We start from the raw sequence: 6,506 nt of genomic DNA on the forward strand, positions 1-6,506 counted from the left end.
TGCAAATAAGCGGAAAGACGTCCCGAGCTCCTGCATTCGAAGGTTTAACGTGTCCATGTTGCACAAGGCAGTCTACGGGTTTGAGGAAATCCCTATTAACATGCAAGGGGCATATTTTACAGAGGACAAGACTTGACACTTCGTAGGTCACCTTAAGAAGCCCCAAATGTCCAACAAAATCTTGACAATGAAGAAGAGGCTTTGACTTGTTAGGATTTCTGTTTGTAGAACACATCACAGAGCTACAGGAACCAGAAAAGAATCTACCTGTGTCCGTGGTCCGTTGCTGTAACAAAATACCTGAGAAAAACGACGTAGGGCGGGAAAGATTGGTTTTGGCTCACAGTTGCAGAGTTTCAGTTCTGTGGGGGCTGGATCCATTGCTTTGGGCCTGACATAAAGCAGCACATCGTGATGGAAGGGTGTGGTCCAGGAGCCTGCTCACATCATGCAGTGGGGGGCAGACAGAAATAGCAAGAAGAGCGAACACCACTCATGCCGTGTAACATATCGAAGGATCCTCTATACCTACGTCTTTCCTACTTTTCTGTCAAATTCACTGTGCATTTTTTTTTTTACGGAAAGCACATCTTCATCACCGGATTGGATGGTTCCGATTTTCAACTCACGTTCCTGATTCCAACGGAGCTGTGGTGCATGGCCGCCATCTTGGTCTACACTGCAGGAAGGTTGGAGTTAGAAGTCAGCTTTCTCTGTGGATGCCAGACCATGCTGGTCAATCATGAGAGAAACTCTGGTTGGAAACTGGTTGGATTTCCCATAAATCGTAAAACTAAGAGGGTGTTGGGGTCAGTTGCATGAGTTGACCTTACTTATATGGCCGCCAAGAGGAGACATCTTCTCATGAGTCGACCTTACTTATATGGCCGCCGAGAGGATGAGTCGACCTTACTTACATGGCCGCCGAGAGGAGACATTTTCGCTTGGGGAAAAGTCTTCCCTGAGCCAAACGAAGCCCGCTGCTCAGATGTTCCGTCTTTCAACGTTTTTTTCAGATCTGCGGATTCTCCACTGGCTTTTAGGAAACACTTCCGTTACTTGGTGACTCTCAGATCCAAAGGGCTCTCCCGGGTATCGATCTGAAGTCTTTAGGGGAATTTTCTCATGCCCTGGATTCTTGTTTCTTCTTCAGAGCGGAGTGGGCTCTTTGCTATTTTAAAATCCATGATTCTGAAAGGTGGCCGACCATGCCGACTCTGTCACCATTTTGAGAGAGGCACACACATGCACACGGAAAAAAGTGGAAAGTTTTTGTGGTTTTTCCATGACGGATTGAATGCTAAATCCAGTTCCCCAATTGCCGGGGTGTATATTTGTTTCTTATTGGAAAAAATCAGATGACTCAGTTCCTTAAAACTATATAAAGCGATCCAGGACCCCAGGGTGAAGGTCTGGCTGAGACTGGACCCTCCGTGTGCATGCGAAAGCGGCTCTCGGCTTCCACCTGAAACTCTTGCTCCATCAATTTCTTGGCAACACCTGGATCTTGCCTCTGGGGCGGAACCCTGGTGTGCGCGTGTTTTCTCGTTATTTCTTTCCTCGTCGATCTTCAATGGAGAGACCCGAGCCCTCCAAAGAACGCTACAGAGAGACCAGTGGGAGAACCGGCGCTGCGTGCCGTGGTGGACATCTAAAGTCAGAGACCCCGCCCGTGGGCCTGGTATAAGGATAAAGGGGAATTGGGGCCAGACTTTGAAGGCAGACGTGCTGGGCGTAATCCTATCAAGTCCAAGTGGACGGTGGGTTCTCCACACCTGCCGAGGCCCAGCCCTGGGGACCAACATTTGGAAATAAACCAAGCAGATGGCTGAGCCGGGGTTGTTCAAACAGACTTGAGGCCACAAGCTGCTGTGTTGCTTTGTTGGAAGCCGCAATTCCCAGTCCACGGAGAGAGAGAAGTTGAAAGAACACGAGAGAAGGGAGCGTAGGAAGGTCCTTAATTTAACAATTTCCAATAATCTCTGAAGGTAGAAACAAAGATCACGGGAAACGTGCGTTTCAAGAACGTGTTTTTTAACCGAACCCCATTTATCTGAGATACCGTTTTGACACACGATCAAAATATAATTATTGATAATGGATTTTTTGCACACTTTTTTTTTTCCCCAGGAAGCCAAACACTGGGAGACATCCTAATAATGTGCACGGGGTGACTTCATCTTTATTCTCGCAATTGTGCTTTGCAGCTCATTTGCATTGGTTAGAAATTGAGGGCCCTGGGGTCCCGCTTAAAAGTATCTTGCACTTAATCTTTAAGTATCTGCAGTCTTTAAGGGATTCTCTGAATCAGTGCACAGCTATTCAACATGGAAAGGAGAGGAATATGTGGGATTGGGTACAAGGGAGGAAGCAATCCCGTTCCTTCAAGCAATGCAACGTCATTTGTCATTTTGCATAAAACATACAAAAACAACCAGAGAAATTTTGGGGAAAACAAAGTAAAATGATCATCCCAAAGAATTCTACCCTCGGGTCAATATCTGATTTTACGACACTCTTTATTCAACACTGCAGCAAGCAAGCTGCTAGAAATACATGTGTCAATGTATAGATTTTGATTTTTAAAGAGTTCTCAACTTTCTTGAAGAGCTTCACACTGAAGTTGGATGATTTCCATGAAAATGGGTTTAAAAGTATAAACAGTTAAAGGTCATGTCGCATTGTTGGTTGGAAAACATTCAAAAGTCTGCCCCTTTTGCTCTTGGACAGAGTGAAATCTAAGATTAAGAGAAAGCACAAAAGATCTGGCATTCCGAGTGTCTTATTAAACAATGCTCAATCTCAGTCATTTGCCCACGTTTTGGTTTTTTCCCATTATCAGTGATTCTTCCAGGAATATCTTCATTTACCAGCCATTTCTCAAGGCACCGAATGGATTCTTTCTAGCAAATTGTGTTAGCTTTCCGTCGCTGTAACAAATAACCTGAGACAACCAACTTATAAAGCAAAAACTGCAACTTTGACGCAGAGGTTTAAAGATTGTCGTCCATGGTCTGTTGGCCGTGGTGCTTAGAGTCTGTGGTGAAGCAGCTCCTCATGGTAGCAGCCGAGAGCTAGAGGAGAGGAAGAGGAAGAGGAAGGAGCCGAGGTCCGTTATCTCCTTCTTTATAGGCAGGTCCCAATGACCTCAAGGCCTACTGGTAGACCCACGTCTTAAAGGCTCCACCCAGTAGCCCACCTTGGAACCAAACCTTTACCCCCAAGTGCCTTTGGGAATTGGCCCAGATCTAAGCTCTAGCATGAACCACTTTCTTGCAGAAATTAGAAAAAAAAAAATAAGAATGCAGGTTTGCTCATTAAATAATATTTTCCTGATAAATACTTTGCACTTGGGTTTTTTCTTTTAAATCCATGTTTTTTTTATTAATCACAAATATATATTATTAAAGGTATATGTCTATGAATTATAAATATATATTTATTAAATATATATTTTGTGATGATACGAATATATAGATCTGAGTATAAATTTTAATAAATGAATATGTAGAATTTTAATAAATAAATATATAAAATTCTAATAAATGAATATAGGTAATTTAAAAATACATTTTAAATATATATTTGATAAATATCTATGAATTTTTAATAAATAAGCACATATAAATCTTTTAAAAATATCTGTTTTTACTCAATGAATATGCATTTAAATATGCACGTGTTTCAGATCTATATATATTTAATGGACTGTCAAGAGCATAACGTGGCCTGCTGCACTGCTATAAATGGAATTGGATGAGACAGCCCAGACGTGCAAAGCACCTTTCTCCCCGGGTGATTTTGCTGGTTCACTGGACGCTCTCCTTTGAGCCTCGGCAAGGTGGCCTCCCTGGTGGGAGGGAGAGAGGCCCAGCCTCTGAACGCAGGCAGAGGTGAACCAGGGATCCATCCAGGGCCAGTTGCAATCCTTGACGCAGCTCCGTTTTCCTTCCTGTTAGGTGATATTTTTCTTCACAAACTTATGGTCTTGGGTATTTTGTTATAGTCATGGAAAGCTGACCGACCCACATCAAGGTGATAGTCTCGACCCTGTTCACGTTAGACTTGTGGGCCTCCAGGGACGTCCAATCCGCAGGCTACCCCTAGGCCTGCGTCTCCCTGGCCTGCCCACCGGGCCCTGGAGGGATGTGATGCCTGTGAGCTCCAAGGGCACCTCAGGCAGGATCAGCAGAGCCCAGAGCCTGACTGTCTTGGAGGATCAGGGGGAGGCCGGATTCTGAAAGCAGAATGTTCTCTGAGGTGCAGACAGAGGCCAGGGGTGGGCAGAGTGTGAATCTCTGATCTTTTCTCAGGATCAACCCTGAACTGGCCGTGCATGTTGCTTTGGGTTGGTCTTCAGGGTCGTTCCGCTGGACTTTAAGTGTAAAGAGACATAACCATGAGCTGGAAATAGACCTTTAGAGGCACCAAGACTGTCTTCAAACCGGGGTGTGATACTGCCTGGGGGTCATGGATTTTAGGTGGGTGAGTCAGCTTTCCGTGACTATAACAAAAATACCCAAGATCGTAAGGTTGTGAAGAAAAAAGGTTTTTTGTAGCTCACAGTTTTGGATGTTCCAGTCCATAATCAGGAGTCATAGGGCAAAGGGGAACCATTTTTCAAAACATTGATCACCAGGAACCAAGAGCCTTGCTTACACCTGCTGCCCAGAAGCGAAATCACCCCTCGTCGGGCATCTTGGAGCTGGTTGCCTCGTCGTCCGCCCTGCGCAGAGATGGATCTTCCTGTCCTGCTGCCCACCGCAGACTGCTTTGCTAAGACACTTGGCCCGGTGCACAGGCTGTGCGATGCACAAGTGAAATCAGGAGTTCCCGGACAGCGGAGCCTGTCTTGGACGGCGCAGCCTCTCTTTATGACTCGCGCAATGCGCGGGAAGCAGTCCCGAGCGTTTCACGGCGTCCTTTGGAATAAGAAAAGAGATTAACGGTCTGAATTTATATGAGTCCGTTTCAATATCTTAGGACATTAAGCCCCCATAAAATTTATCTGGTAATAATACTCCTTCGTGAGAGGGAGAAAAACGCATTAATTTTTAAAAACAGCATTATCATGAACTGTTCCATATAAAGTGGATGAATGAGAAGCAGGAACGAAAAAAATCAAATCTCACATCCCACAAACCCGCGTCCCAGCTTCAGACGCAGAACATTTAAATGTCATTGAAGACTCAAGAATGTCCCTTTCCAATCATCCCCTCCTAGCTACCCTTATTACCCTACGTATTATTATCTTCCTTTCTGTTAAAAAGGTTTGGGGGCGTATGTATGCAATTGCAAACACTGTGTTGGTTACTTGTGCGTGCATTTTATATTTCAATAGTGTCACGCTGCATGTTTCTTCTCTGGCTAGACTTTTTTTTTCCGCTCGGTATCCATCCCTATCGACATCAACAGCAGGATTCCTCCATTTGCATTGACTTGAGGCGGGTCGGTCAGCTTTCCGTGACTGTAACAAAACACCCAAGACCAGAAGTTTGTGAAGGAAAAAAAGGTTTCTTGTAGCTCACAGTTTTGGATGTTCCAGTCCACAATCAGTCGGCTCCATTGATTTGGGTTTGTGTCAGGGGCCTACGGAAGACAAAAGCGTTTACTTCGTGGGTAGAAATGAAACAGAGGATGAAAAGGGGCCAGGACCCCACAGTCCCACTGAAGGGCATGTTTCCCGAGAGCCCCCCACTAAGTCCCACCTTCTAAAGCTCCTACCACCTCCAGGAGCACCGCCCTGGAACGCAGGGACATGCAAGACGCAAACCTTGGGTCACAGAGGACCGGCAAAGGGCTATTCCAAATAGATTTGTAAAGCGGCAGTACCCGGCTGTACCCCCAACCAGAAGCACTTCAGAATTTTTCTTTTTGGGGGGAGGGTCCTGGGGATTGATCTCGGGGGACCCTCGACCCCTGAACCACATCCCCAGCCCGATTGGGTACTTTAAGAGTCTCCCCAAGTTGCTGAGAGGGAACTGGTGCTTTTCCCGTGCAAAGCAGAGGTCAAAGGAGCGGGGAAGGGAGGTCGGAAGGCAGCTCACGCAGAGGGGGACGATTTCGCCCTCAACGCAACTCTTCCAGTACCTCGTGCAGGAGGTGGGGGTTGGTTTGAGCCAGGGATGGTGGGGCTCAGCTGTCACCCCCGCAGCTCAGGAGGCTGAGGCAGGAGGATGGCAAGGTGGAGGCCAGCCTCGGTCAGCTAGTGAGACACTGTCTCAAAATCAATCTGAATTTTTTTAAAAAAACTAAAAAGAGATGACACTGACGCAGAGGAAGAGGTGAGTAACTCGGCGTCACTGTTACGGGGACGAGGAGAGTCACTTTAGGGAATCAGGGATCCAGATGGAGATTCCTCAGAAAACTGGGAATGGAACCACCATGTGACCCAGCTATCCCACTCCTTGGTCTACACCCAAAGGACTTGAAAGCAGCACACACTACAGGGACACAGCCACATCCGTGTTTATAGCAGCTCAATTCACAATAGCTAAACAGTGGGA

General features: G+C 46.1%; 1 long non-coding RNA gene across 1 annotated transcript; it reads right to left on the reverse strand.

The window, feature by feature from the left end:
- Window positions 1-2,505: 2,505 nt before the first annotated feature.
- On the reverse strand, window positions 2,506-5,802 carry LOC144372504 (uncharacterized). The gene is made up of 2 exons (XR_013432495.1): window positions 3,784-5,802; window positions 2,506-3,074 (listed from the first exon to the last, which is right to left on the reverse strand). It is a non-coding gene; the product is annotated as an uncharacterized LOC144372504 (long non-coding RNA).
- Window positions 5,803-6,506: the final 704 nt, after the last annotated feature.

The sequence above is a fragment of the Ictidomys tridecemlineatus genome, unplaced genomic scaffold, assembly GCF_052094955.1.
Source record: "Ictidomys tridecemlineatus isolate mIctTri1 unplaced genomic scaffold, mIctTri1.hap1 Scaffold_1117, whole genome shotgun sequence".
NCBI lineage: Eukaryota > Metazoa > Chordata > Mammalia > Rodentia > Sciuridae > Ictidomys > Ictidomys tridecemlineatus.